We start from the raw sequence: 14,634 nt of genomic DNA, 5'->3' as shown, positions 1-14,634 counted from the left end.
AAGCAGATCAGAGGCAAGGTAGTACAAATCAATGCGGACAGCACTACAGCTCTTGCTTATATTACAAAACAAGGCGGGACCCACTCTTGGACTTTGTACGAGATAGCAAGGCCTCTTCTCATTTGGGCAGAGGAAAGGAAAGTGAAACTTTTGACTCGGTTTATTCAAGGGGTCAACAATGTGAGTGCAGACAGACTCAGCAGGAGGGGTCAAGTTCTCCCCACAGAATGGATTTAACACTGAGACATCTGCAACATCATATCCCTCCAAGGATATGGGGTTTTCCTCGATTGTCTATCAGCAGACGGAAACCTATCCCGTGCTGTGGGAATCTACTCTCAAGTATCGGGAGGTGGTAGTAGTCAACACTTCCAACTTTTTATGTGGTGCGGGTGTATTGAAATTCCTGGATTTTAAAGGAGCCAATTTGGCTAAAGTACAGTAGCTTCCTCCCTCTTAAGGAGAAAAGACCTATTAAAAGACTAATGTGTCTGTTCTTGTGGGAACAAAGCACAATTTTTAAAAGTACCTGGTAATATATAGTTGTTCCGTAACCGAAATACAAACCACGCTATTTATATTGGGTTTACCTTTTAGCGTAGCTGAAATGGCGAGCCATTAGAATTTAACGAGGGTGTATTACCCCCGCGCTAGTTAGCGGGGGGGTAGGGGAGTGGTAGCTAGCTACCCCTCCCCCCCTCACACACCGATGAATTGCTTCACTTTCACTTTTGGCTCGGACATGGACAGACGTCTCTGTCTTTGTCCTCGCTTGGCAGCCATTGTTTGTTTTGTCTTTACTTAATCACTTACTTTTCTTTTACTCAATATATATGTAAATATTTTCTCATGTTTATGTATATATTTGAGTATAGAAATCAGTAAGTTTCCTTTTCAGAGTTTGTGCTTGTGTGTGTAGTGTACGATATCTCCGTGGAGCCCTCGGCAGTTAGGCCATCATGGTGTAATTTCATGGGTCGCGATCGAGTTTGACTTCGGTCTTTCTCTCTCTCTCTCTCTCTCTTGAGGTCGTTCACCCTTTTACTACGTTACTACGCCTTTTGTAGCTTCCTTCCCGTGTGGGGGGGTTCCTACGCCGTACGTTTTGTCTCAATTAGTTCATGAATCTAATTGTATTTGTTGTTTTTTCAGCTTTGTAGAACGATTTCTTTCAGGGTTTTCGTTCTTTCTTTAGTGTTCATTCATTTTTTAATTACATAATTACATACTGTAGTTACATAATTATAATTGTTATAATTCTGTGTTGGTTACAGCTCTCCTTCCGTGAGTGTAAGTGGTTGTGAGGGCACGTGCCTGTTGTGTAATTCTTGTGTTCCTTTCCCTCGGGATTCCTCTTCGGAGCCTTCCCGGGGGAATGAATGTGTACTAATGATTTATTTTTTATTTTTTTACAGTTACCGATCTAGTTCGTTTCTTTAATGTGACAACGGTGTGAGCTGTCTTGTTGAGGCCTGGGGATTCGGCTGTTGCTGCCTCCCCTATAGATCTTCGTTAGGGGCGTGTCTCCTTCTTCTGGAAGTACTCCCGTGACGATTGACAGCTCTCCAGTTCATTTTAGAACTCTCAGGAGGCTCGCCTCCTTGGGTGGGTAACTTTCCTTCCGAGGGAAATTTTTCCTGTCCAGGCTTGAGTTTTTCCCTTTTGGGGAGTTCTATTCTTGCCTTTTTTTCGTGCGACTATGCTCTTGGTGCTGAGCGGTCGCACCTGCAGTTTCGCTCAAGGGGCTGGGCAACTGCCTGAGCCCCTCTTCGGAGGATTACTCCTTTTAGGTCACTGGCTGACCAGTCTTTTCTACGAAGTGTTTCTTTCGTTCGCGAGAGAGTACACTCATAGAGACTCCTCTTCGGAGGATTCTTCTGCTGTTGTTGCTGTTGGCCTCCTTCGCCATAAGGCTCACCGTGCGCCTCGTCGTAAGGGCCTCCCATCTCCCTATAAGGGTGCTAAGAGGCGCCTTTTTGAATCTCCGTATGCAGCCTACAACTCCTCCTTCTTGATCTTCCGCCCCTGGTGCAGATGGACAGCAGTCTGACCTCGTCTTCCGACGAGCAACGGTCTTCCCGACGGACAACGGTCTTCCGACGGACATCAGTCTCCCGACGGACAGACAACGGTCTTCCGATGGTCATCAGTCTCCCGACGGACAACGATCCCTTCGGGGGAAAGGGTTGCCTCCCAATGGGGTTTTTCCCTTGCGTGTCAGGGTTCCCCTGCGCGCCCTTCTGCTGTGTTCTCTCCTGCTCAGTGTTAGCGCACAGGCGCTCTCCTGCTCAGTGTTAGCGCACAGGCGCTCTCCTGCTCAGTGTTAGCGCACAGGCGCTCTCCTGCTCAGTGTTAGCGCACAGGCGCTCTCCTGCTCATCAGCGCTTTCCTGATCGCTAGCTCTCTCCTGTTCGCCAGCGCTCTCCTGTTCGTCAGCGCTCTCATGATGATCATCTCTGCTGTTCCTGTTACGCGCCCTGTGCGCCCACGTTCGCCCTCGCGATCTAGAACTTCGGTTCAGGTCTTAGACAAGGACTCTTCTTCTACGCACAGGCTTCCACGCGTTGCCTGCTGCTCGCCAGCGATCACCAGCTCGCCAGCGACCATAGACACGTCAACGTTCACCTGCTCGTCAGTGATCTCCTACGCGTCAACGATCTCCTACGCGTCAACGATCGCCATCGATCTGCCACGCGTGTCAGTTCCCCTGGACACCATCAGTAGCGATCTAGTGCTCGCCTGCTGTGGACCACGATCTCCGGTAGCTGAGTATTGCCGGAGATCTTCCTCCTGCTCGCCAGCGCTCACCTTTACTTCTGTCCTTCTGTGCGCCAGCTTTCTTCAATCGCCAGCGCACATCTGCGCGCCCATTTCTGCCACGCACTAATGGGCGCCAACGGTTTTCTGACCGTCTAGGTTCGCCTGATTAACAGCTTGCTTCAGCGCTCACCTTCCTGATGCACCTGCGCACCTTCTGTTGGCGCGATGCGCGCTAACCATCACTAGTCTCTCGCGTTGGCAATCGCCTACGCGCCCGCGCGATTCTTCACCTGCGCGCTTGCGTTCTGTTAACGCACCACCGCTTGCCGACACGCCATCGCTTGCCAACGCGCCTTCACTCGCCTACGGGCTATCGCTCGCCAGAACTTGCCATCGCTTGTCAACGCGCCATCGCTCGCCAGAACTTGCCATCGCTTGTCAACGCGCCATCGCCCGCCTACGCGTCATCGGTCTCCCGACCGCCTGCGCTCACCCGTGCGCCCACGTGCCCGCACCACCGCACGCCCACGTGCCTGCACGCCTACGCTCATGCGCGACCGCGCACATGCTCTCCTATGTTCGCCCGCGCGCGAACCAACGGTATTCTATCGCGCGGACGGACGGTGTTCCGTCGCGCGGTCCGACGGTGTTCCGTCGCACGGATGGTTAGCTTTAGTAAGGTTGCAGGTTTTTTTATATGGGAAGGTAGTTTTCTGTAGTCTAGTCAAGTTGTTGGTCCTACCCCTTTGACAGACTCGATTGAGTTGTTTGCAGCGTAGCAGGTCTACTCCTGGCTGAACACTCCTAAGGGAAAGCGACTCTAGAGGCAGTTACCTTTGAAGTCAGCTACCTTAGCAGGTAAGGAATCAAGGTGTTTGTTCTCCTACAACTCTTTTGTTGTTTCCCCAACTATGTTTTTTCTGTCTGTTTCCCTCCTCCAAATGTGTGAATCAGCTATATATATATAACTGCCAGGTAAGTTCTATTCATAAAAATGGAGTTTTTATGATAAAACAAAGTTTTATGAATACTTACCTGGCAGTTATATATATATTTTAAAGCCCACCCACCTCCCCTCAGGAGACAGGTCGGGCAAAGATAATCTGAGGAACAGAAAATGGGAATGATTCCAAGTACCACCCTGTAAGGGTTGTTAACCATCTAACCACACAACCACCACAAGGCGGTTGCCGCGATTTTCGATTAAATTCTACCGCAGTCAGAGACTCAGCTATATATATATAACTGCCAGGTAAGTATTCATAAAACTTTGTTTTATCATAAAAACTCCATTTCGGACTATGCACGGCTCCTCTATTATTTACCAAGATCATGCTGAATGTAGCGAGCATGCTGCATTCGAGGGGAATCAGGGTCTCTCTGTACCTGGACGATTGGCTGATAAGAGCCTCCCCAGCCGATTGCTGTTTGAAGGACCTGAAAATAACTCTGGACTTAATCAGGGAACTGAGCCTCCTGGTGAGCTCGAAAAAATCGCAACTGACTCCATCCCAGGAGATTCTTTATTTGGGGATGGAGATTCACAGTCGGATTTTTGGGGCTTTTCCGTCGCCTGTAAGAATACAGTCAGCTCTCCAAAAAGTCCAAAACTTTCCTGAAAAAGGAAATCTGTTCTGTAAGAGATTGGATTAGCCTTTTGGCACTCTCTCATCACTAGAGAAGTTCGTAACTCTGGGGAGGTTGCATTTGCATCCCCTTCAGTTTCATCTCAATCGCCATTGGAAAAAAGGGGACAGCCTAGACAGGGATTGTGTTCCCATCACGACTTCCATCAAGTCTCGTCTCCAATGGTGGGACAACGAGCACAGACTGAAGGAAGGGTTGTCGTTATATCAGAAGAGCCCAGACCTCGTGTTGTGTTCCGACGCCTCAAACTCGGGGTGGGGAGCTACTTTGGGGAAGGAGGAGCTTTCGGGGGCTTGGACAGTGGAGCAAACAACTCTCCACATCAACCAAAAGGAGCTTTTGGCAATTCATCTGGCCCTCAAAGGCTTCGAGAAGCAGATCAGAGGCAAGGTAGTACAAATCAATGCGGACAGCACTACAGCTCTTGCTTATATTACAAAACAAGGCGGGACCCACTCTTGGACTTTGTACGAGATAGCAAGGCCTCTTCTCATTTGGGCAGAGGAAAGGAAAGTGAAACTTTTGACTCGGTTTATTCAAGGGGTCAACAATGTGAGTGCAGACAGACTCAGCAGGAGGGGTCAAGTTCTCCCCACAGAATGGATTTAACACTGAGACATCTGCAACATCATATCCCTCCAAGGATATGGGGTTTTCCTCGATTGTCTATCAGCAGACGGAAACCTATCCCGTGCTGTGGGAATCTACTCTCAAGTATCGGGAGGTGGTAGTAGTCAACACTTCCAACTTTTTATGTGGTGCGGGTGTATTGAAATTCCTGGATTTTAAAGGAGCCAATTTGGCTAAAGTACAGTAGCTTCCTCCCTCTTAAGGAGAAAAGACCTATTAAAAGACTAATGTGTCTGTTCTTGTGGGAACAAAGCACAATTTTTAAAAGTACCTGGTAATATATAGTTGTTCCGTAACCGAAATACAAACCACGCTATTTATATTGGGTTTACCTTTTAGCGTAGCTGAAATGGCGAGCCATTAGAATTTAACGAGGGTGTATTACCCCCGCGCTAGTTAGCGGGGGGGTAGGGGAGTGGTAGCTAGCTACCCCTCCCCCCCTCACACACCGATGAATTGCTTCACTTTCACTTTTGGCTCGGACATGGACAGACGTCTCTGTCTTTGTCCTCGCTTGGCAGCCATTGTTTGTTTTGTCTTTACTTAATCACTTACTTTTCTTTTACTCAATATATATGTAAATATTTTCTCATGTTTATGTATATATTTGAGTATAGAAATCAGTAAGTTTCCTTTTCAGAGTTTGTGCTTGTGTGTGTAGTGTACGATATCTCCGTGGAGCCCTCGGCAGTTAGGCCATCATGGTGTAATTTCATGGGTCGCGATCGAGTTTGACTTCGGTCTTTCTCTCTCTCTCTCTCTCTCTTGAGGTCGTTCACCCTTTTACTACGTTACTACGCCTTTTGTAGCTTCCTTCCCGTGTGGGGGGGTTCCTACGCCGTACGTTTTGTCTCAATTAGTTCATGAATCTAATTGTATTTGTTGTTTTTTCAGCTTTGTAGAACGATTTCTTTCAGGGTTTTCGTTCTTTCTTTAGTGTTCATTCATTTTTTAATTACATAATTACATACTGTAGTTACATAATTATAATTGTTATAATTCTGTGTTGGTTACAGCTCTCCTTCCGTGAGTGTAAGTGGTTGTGAGGGCACGTGCCTGTTGTGTAATTCTTGTGTTCCTTTCCCTCGGGATTCCTCTTCGGAGCCTTCCCGGGGGAATGAATGTGTACTAATGATTTATTTTTTATTTTTTTACAGTTACCGATCTAGTTCGTTTCTTTAATGTGACAACGGTGTGAGCTGTCTTGTTGAGGCCTGGGGATTCGGCTGTTGCTGCCTCCCCTATAGATCTTCGTTAGGGGCGTGTCTCCTTCTTCTGGAAGTACTCCCGTGACGATTGACAGCTCTCCAGTTCATTTTAGAACTCTCAGGAGGCTCGCCTCCTTGGGTGGGTAACTTTCCTTCCGAGGGAAATTTTTCCTGTCCAGGCTTGAGTTTTTCCCTTTTGGGGAGTTCTATTCTTGCCTTTTTTTCGTGCGACTATGCTCTTGGTGCTGAGCGGTCGCACCTGCAGTTTCGCTCAAGGGGCTGGGCAACTGCCTGAGCCCCTCTTCGGAGGATTACTCCTTTTAGGTCACTGGCTGACCAGTCTTTTCTACGAAGTGTTTCTTTCGTTCGCGAGAGAGTACACTCATAGAGACTCCTCTTCGGAGGATTCTTCTGCTGTTGTTGCTGTTGGCCTCCTTCGCCATAAGGCTCACCGTGCGCCTCGTCGTAAGGGCCTCCCATCTCCCTATAAGGGTGCTAAGAGGCGCCTTTTTGAATCTCCGTATGCAGCCTACAACTCCTCCTTCTTGATCTTCCGCCCCTGGTGCAGATGGACAGCAGTCTGACCTCGTCTTCCGACGAGCAACGGTCTTCCCGACGGACAACGGTCTTCCGACGGACATCAGTCTCCCGACGGACAGACAACGGTCTTCCGATGGTCATCAGTCTCCCGACGGACAACGATCCCTTCGGGGGAAAGGGTTGCCTCCCAATGGGGTTTTTCCCTTGCGTGTCAGGGTTCCCCTGCGCGCCCTTCTGCTGTGTTCTCTCCTGCTCAGTGTTAGCGCACAGGCGCTCTCCTGCTCAGTGTTAGCGCACAGGCGCTCTCCTGCTCAGTGTTAGCGCACAGGCGCTCTCCTGCTCAGTGTTAGCGCACAGGCGCTCTCCTGCTCATCAGCGCTTTCCTGATCGCTAGCTCTCTCCTGTTCGCCAGCGCTCTCCTGTTCGTCAGCGCTCTCATGATGATCATCTCTGCTGTTCCTGTTACGCGCCCTGTGCGCCCACGTTCGCCCTCGCGATCTAGAACTTCGGTTCAGGTCTTAGACAAGGACTCTTCTTCTACGCACAGGCTTCCACGCGTTGCCTGCTGCTCGCCAGCGATCACCAGCTCGCCAGCGACCATAGACACGTCAACGTTCACCTGCTCGTCAGTGATCTCCTACGCGTCAACGATCTCCTACGCGTCAACGATCGCCATCGATCTGCCACGCGTGTCAGTTCCCCTGGACACCATCAGTAGCGATCTAGTGCTCGCCTGCTGTGGACCACGATCTCCGGTAGCTGAGTATTGCCGGAGATCTTCCTCCTGCTCGCCAGCGCTCACCTTTACTTCTGTCCTTCTGTGCGCCAGCTTTCTTCAATCGCCAGCGCACATCTGCGCGCCCATTTCTGCCACGCACTAATGGGCGCCAACGGTTTTCTGACCGTCTAGGTTCGCCTGATTAACAGCTTGCTTCAGCGCTCACCTTCCTGATGCACCTGCGCACCTTCTGTTGGCGCGATGCGCGCTAACCATCACTAGTCTCTCGCGTTGGCAATCGCCTACGCGCCCGCGCGATTCTTCACCTGCGCGCTTGCGTTCTGTTAACGCACCACCGCTTGCCGACACGCCATCGCTTGCCAACGCGCCTTCACTCGCCTACGGGCTATCGCTCGCCAGAACTTGCCATCGCTTGTCAACGCGCCATCGCTCGCCAGAACTTGCCATCGCTTGTCAACGCGCCATCGCCCGCCTACGCGTCATCGGTCTCCCGACCGCCTGCGCTCACCCGTGCGCCCACGTGCCCGCACCACCGCACGCCCACGTGCCTGCACGCCTACGCTCATGCGCGACCGCGCACATGCTCTCCTATGTTCGCCCGCGCGCGAACCAACGGTATTCTATCGCGCGGACGGACGGTGTTCCGTCGCGCGGTCCGACGGTGTTCCGTCGCACGGACCGACGGTGTTCCGTCACGCGGACCGACGGTGTTCCGTCGTGCGGACCGACGGTGTTCCGTCGCGTGAACTGACGATGTTCCGTCGCGCGAACCGACGGTGTTCCGTCGCGCGAACCGACGGTGTTCCGTCGCGCGAACCTACGGTGTTTCATCGTGCGAACGTCAGCTTAATTCTTGCAATATCCATTGCTCGCCTACGGGTTATCGCTCGCCAACCACCAGCTCTCGCCCTTCCTACCACGCTCGCCCTCCTTCTGCGCTCCTTCGCGCACCTTCATTTGAGTTCCTGCGTGCCCACACATGGGCGCTTCCACGTTCGCCCACGCGCAAACCATTGATTTACCATCGCGCGAGCGCCAGGGCGATTGCGACCGCGTTTCCCGTTGGGGTTTCGCAGCATGGCCAGCCTGGCGAGTCTTCTGGAGCGTATTTCCAGAACACGGCCTCACCCCGTAAACCCAGAGCATGGCACATGCAAGAGCAGGAGGATTCTTCAGGGAGGTCTGAGAAACATTCTTCTTTCCAGAACCTGGGTTAGCCCTTCCCCGTCATTCCCTGGAAGGGTTTTGCCAGGGAGCTTTCCGTTCGAGATTTCTCCATCGGCCAAGGGGTGACTGGTTTACCCCTTCCTCTTCTCCATCTCCTGAAAGGGGCTTACCAGGTCCTTTCCCTCCTCGGTTGCGACCAGAGGATTTGTTCAAGGAAGCTACAGGAAGGTCATGGGTACTTTCCTCCTCTCGGGCTCAAGCACCTTGGCGTTTCGTCACCAAGTTTCGAACTTGCGGGCAAGCTCGATGTTAGACCATCTGAACGCAATGACCGAGGGCTTCCTTTCGGTTGTCTCATCCATGGATGTCGACAACCTCAGACACCCTTCCATCCTTGGGAAGAGTTTGTTTGTGCCCAAGGACAGAGACATAGACAGCGGTTGTGCGGAGGAAGTCGACTTCCGTTTTTCACTCCTCCAAGGCGCTTTCTTCCAGACCCTGCAGGGCTCCAGCGCCTCTTTCTTTTAGCCTCGTCGGCCTAAGTTATCTGACCGGCTACGACAACTGAGACAAGGTGTCCAATAGCAGTCCCCTCCTGTCAGGAACAGGTAGCACGGGAGGCTCTCCCGGGGGGGCATAGTCCTAGAGGGAGCGGTAGAGTTCACGAACTCTAGGATTGGCAACCCCCCCTTGCAGGTTTCACGCTAGGAGGATGCCTAAGGTTACTCATCCGGATAACAGCTTCCTGATGCCCATTCCTGCACGATCTCCGTGATCAGCCAAGGATGTCGCGCCTGCCGTCTCTGTCGGCGAATTCAGTGTCTCTGAACCTCTATGCCATAGGGTCAGGAAGAGTTTGCCCGTTTGGGCAGAATGATCCATGCCTTAGGAGAAGGTCCTCCATAGGATCGTTGACGGCTTCACCCCCCGGCTTCTTCAGTCAATCCTTTCTCGTAAGAAAGTATCTGAGACGGGAATTCCGTAGTCGACCTCTCAGCTCTGATCAAGTTTGTCGAACAAATTTGTCCAGCGTGGAACAGCAGAATCGATCAGACTGGTAACGAGGTGGCAGGATTCCTTAGGCCCTTGATCAGAAGGACGGGTACTTTCAGTTTCCATTCCATCCATCTTCCAGGAAGCTCGTGGAATTCAGCCTAGACTACAGGTATTCCTGCTTAAGATGCAGTGTGGTGATCCCGCCGTGGCATCGCAGGTTTTTCCCCGGAGAACTCTCCCTGCTTTTCTCATGGCCGCTCGGGAGCAGGCTGCTGCCTCCTTCGCCTTTTGGAGGTCTGGTCAACTCCGGTAGGCTCGGGTTCGACGTTCTTCAACGCCGGGACAAGCTTCCGGATCCTTACCATGAGTGGGGGTTCATGGTAATTTGCTAGGAGCCTTCTCTTCTTCGGCCTCAACATCTGGAGTATCTAGCCATGATATTGAGTCAACGGCCTTACCACGTTGGAAACCCCGCTTCTCGTCCGTTCAGGGAGGTTAAGCAATGTCGGGTCTGGTTGGTACTTGGATGGGTGACCGCCTGGGGACGCCAGATTCTGTTGCCGCCTCTTCCGAGCCTTCCCTTCAGTTGACTGTGGCAAGCCTAAGGAGAGTCGCAGTACCTGTTTTCAGTCGGGCAGAGCTTTCAGCCCTACCTTGGAACGTTTCCTAGGTCTCTTTCCTCATTGACCTGTCTAAAGTTCCAAATGGTCGCCTCAGGAAAAGTTCCCTATGGGGCGGCCCAAGTTCCGGTGGTTTCAAAGCAACGTTTAACCGGACTTTCTGGCCCCTATGGGACCAGCAGGACGATTAGACATGCAATGGGGATTGACCTATGGAACCTCTTGATGGGAGTGGATATTCTCGTCCTTTCCCCACATTTTTTATGCTGTTCTCGGACTCGTCAAAAAAAAAGGTGGGGGGGGGGGCGATGTTCCGGTCCAGGCCTATAGTCAGGACCTGAAGGATTCCTCTCCATCATTCAGGCAGGCTTAGGGGCCGTAGTCTGGCCCCTCTACAGATCCTACAGCTCCTGCCGAGTCGCTCCGTGCGCGTCGACTTCGTGGTTCTGGCGTGTTCTAACCAGCAGGGGACGCATTTTCACACCTTCGCATCTTGCGGTAGAGATAATGAGTTGATTTGAGATACTCTCAATTCCACCATCGGCTCTCTCATTCCGAAAAGAGGAATGTTCTCTCCGACTATCTGAGCAGAGCCTCGTAGAGAGAAAGTACCTGGGGGTCTTTGGCCTTGAGTAACCAGCAAGTCCTGGTCTGGGGGACCTGATCGCGACAGCTTGGAACCTCAAGCCTCTGCTGTTCTTCCCCCCAGTCTCAGACCCCGAGACTCTTAGGCAGGATGCATTCCGGTGATGGTGGGACAACATCGACGCCTGCGTCTTCCCTCCTTTGTTGTCTGTTGAGAATGGGTCTCAACAAGACCAGGTTGTCTGTCAACCTTTCAATGTCCCTGAGAGCTCCACTGGGACTATACGCAGAACGGTTTCCGGACCCTCTGCTTCCCCTGAAGGAACTCCCGGGAGAGCTTTTCCCACGGCACAGGCTACTCAAACAACCTTACTGCAACATCTTTCACGAGCCGGGGCGTCACTTCGGCTTCATGCCTGGAGACACTACGCCTCCTCCTCAAGAAGAGACAACCCGCTACAGTCGCGGGACGGAGGTCGCGTCATCTGCGATAGTCATCCGCAGAGGTCTTCCAGGCGAAGTGGAGAGTCTTCGGTGGTTGGTGTCGTGGGAGATATACCTCTTCCCTTGAGGCCTCTTCTCCAGCAATAACGAACTTATTGCCTTTCGGCGGGAGGAGACTCCTTTCCGCTCTCGGCAATGAAGCCTGTCGCTCAGCCTTTCCCTGACCTTCAGGCTGAAAGGAATAACTTTTTCCATCCCGCTGGACCTTTCCTCGCTCATGCGAAGCTGCGAACGTCCCTGCCCTAGTCGGAGTGAGACCTCCAACATGGAGCATGGCTCGGACTTTTTAGTCCCTTAAGAGATCTTCTCAAGACCCTTTACGTCAGGCCTCTGATCGAATTCCGTCTTGGGGCTCCTGCTCACTCTGGCCGCGGCCAGTGTGTAAGCAATCTTCTTGGTCTCGTACGACTCCGCCCTTTCTAAGAAATGGGGGAAGGCAACATTCAGGTTCGCTCCTGAGTTGTTGGCTGTACTCAGCAATAACGAACTTATTGCCTTTCGGCGGGAGGAAACTCCTTTCCGCTCTCGGCAATGAAGCCTGTCGCTCAGCCTTTCCCTGACCTTCAGGCTGAAAGGAATAATTTTTTCTTTCCCGCTGGACCTTTCCTCGCTCATGCGAAGCTGCGAACGTCCCTGCCCTAGTCGGAGTGAGACCTCCAACATGGAGCATGGCTCGGACTTTTTAGTCCCTTAAGAGATCTTCTCAAGACCCTTTACGTCAGGCCTCTGATCGAATTCCGTCTTGGGGCTCCTGCTCACTCTGGCCGCGGCCAGTGTGTAAGCAATCTTCTTGGTCTCGTACGACTCCGCCCTTTCTAAGAAATGGGGGAGGGCAACATTCAGGTTCGCTCCTGAGTTGTTGGCTGTACTCAGAATCTTGGTGTCCCGGCCCTTCGGTCCAATTCCTTCAAGATTTCGAGTCACCATTCTGTATCTGATGTCCCAAAACCTTCTCCTTCTTGCCAGTAAAGGAATCGGGAGGTTAGCTTTGGGAACAGCTGCAGTTTGTCCTCACGTGCGGCCGGGTTGGGAGCACAAGAAGGACACGTTGGAGAGTCACCAGTATACCTCTTCAGCTCGGACTCAAGGACATTCATCTCGACCTGAATCCAGACCCTCCCCCGTCACGTCGCCCTACAGCACGATGTCGGATACATCGCAAGCCCTCGCTACTTCGCGGTTCGACCATCGCGGATTCACCACTTCGCGGGTTTTTTCCATAACCCATATATATAAACATATCGCGGATTTTCCGGAAATTTCGAAAATACCGCGATATCTGAAGACCCCAAATACGATATTTCGTTACCTGTAATTCCATTAATACTGTAATTAGTAATATCTGCTCTTAATGATTGTTCATTGCATTACATATGACATATAATTCAGTACAGAAAGAAATAAAACACGAAAAGAGAATTGATCATACGATAATTCAGTATACAGTACGTAGTAAAATTAAATCGAACATGAAACGCAAATCAGATGCAGTCATACCATATTAGAATGGTGTAAGGCTGCTGATGGCTACTACTCTACTACAAATGTAATGGATGTGCATCTTTTCCTTGAATCTTTTGTATGTATACGTACGTAGTACTGGATCCAATAATATTCTTTGTTGCAAAAATCACATCTCGAATAAGCGTACGCGAGAGAGAGAGAGAGAGAGAGAGAGAGAGAGAGAGAGAGAGAGAGACACATATCCTACAACAAAACAAGCGTAAAATAGCATACGTAAAGCTGTACTGTATACGTAGGGTACCTTGTACTTTGAATTGATAACTACTACGTAGCATAAAGACGGATTGTGATTGGTTCAAGCGCTGATAGATTACGAATCAGAACCCAAGTTTTGTAATCTAGCCTGTGATTGGTGTTTTGACCGCTTCTCCAACCTGCAGCATCTTTTCGCGGCCACTTTGTCTCCCGCCGTATCGCTGTGTAGATGTTGCTAAGTTATTGTGAACTTTAATCTGTGCTGTGCATGACTGTTTTAAGTTGAACTTTTTGTTGAACTTTCTGTTAAACCCTACTGTACAATGGCTCCCAAGCGTTCTGCTTCTACTAAGGCTGGTAGTGAGCCTAAACGCCACCGAAAGATGATGACGATTGCTGAGAAGGTGACGCTTCTCGATATGTTAAAAGACGGTAGAAGTTACGCGGCCGCAGCCCGCCATTTTGGAGTGAACGAATCCACCGTTTGCTATATCAAGAAGGACGAGGCGAACATTAGAAAGACTGCTACCATCACCTTTAGCAGATCAGCGAAGCGAGTCGTTACCACGCGTAATAAAACGATCGTACGCATGGAAGGTGCTTTAGCAGTGTGGATTGCCGACTGCCGGAAGAAGAACATAGCCTTGGATACGAACACCATCCGAACCAAGGCTTTGAGCTTGTATGAAAATTTTGCGGCAAAGGAACCTCAAGACGACGATGGCGACCATGCTGAAGAAGATGATGATGTAGATGAACCTCAACCAGGGACATCCACTGATTCCCAGTGTCAGAAACAACGTTTTTCCGCCAGCAAAGGATGGTTCGCGAAGTTTCAGAAACGCTTCGCCCTGAAAAGCGTTTCCCTGCATGGCGAGGCTGCTTCCGCTGACACTGCCGCTGCTGAAACTTACGCGAACGAGACGTTCAAGAATATTATCGCTTAAGGTGGATACAAGCCCGAACAAGTGTTTAATATGGATGAGACCGGCTTGTTTTGGAAGAGAATGCCGTCGCGAACTTTCCTGTTCAAAGAAGAAGCCAAAGCCTATGGCTTTAAAGCATTCAAGGATCGCCTTACCTTCGTGATGTGTGGCAATGCTGCTGGATTTTTGCTAAAGCCGGGGCTTATTATCAAGTCGAAAAATCCTCGCGCTTTGAAAAATAAAAATAAGAATCTTCCCGTGTACTGGATGCATAATCCAAAAGCATGGATTACGAAGATGCTGACCTCCAACTGGTTCTACCAGTGTTTCATCCCGCAAGTCAGTAAATATCTCTTAGAGAAGGGCTTGCCATTCAAGATCCTTCTCCTTATGGATAACGCTGGTGGACACGCAACTGACCTGTCGCATGAGGGCATTCAGGTTGAGTTCCTGCCACCCAACACCACGTCATTAATTCAACCGATGGACCAGGGGGTTATCAGGGCGTTCAAGGCCCTCTACACGAAGAATACCTTGCTGGACCTCGTTGCGTGTGTGGATGCTGCCCAAGAAGATGAAGATTTTAATTTGAA

The 14,634-nt window shown here is 50.7% G+C and overlaps 1 pseudogene; it reads left to right on the top strand.

Moving 5' to 3' along the window:
- The first annotated feature begins 10,131 nt into the window (after window positions 1-10,131).
- On the top strand, window positions 10,132-10,250 carry LOC137625122 (5S ribosomal RNA; annotated as a pseudogene).
- Window positions 10,251-14,634: the final 4,384 nt, after the last annotated feature.

Source organism: Palaemon carinicauda, chromosome 31 (assembly GCF_036898095.1).
Source record: "Palaemon carinicauda isolate YSFRI2023 chromosome 31, ASM3689809v2, whole genome shotgun sequence".
In the NCBI taxonomy this organism is placed as follows: domain Eukaryota; kingdom Metazoa; phylum Arthropoda; class Malacostraca; order Decapoda; family Palaemonidae; genus Palaemon; species Palaemon carinicauda.
This window is presented reverse-complemented; position numbering and strand designations above follow the sequence as displayed.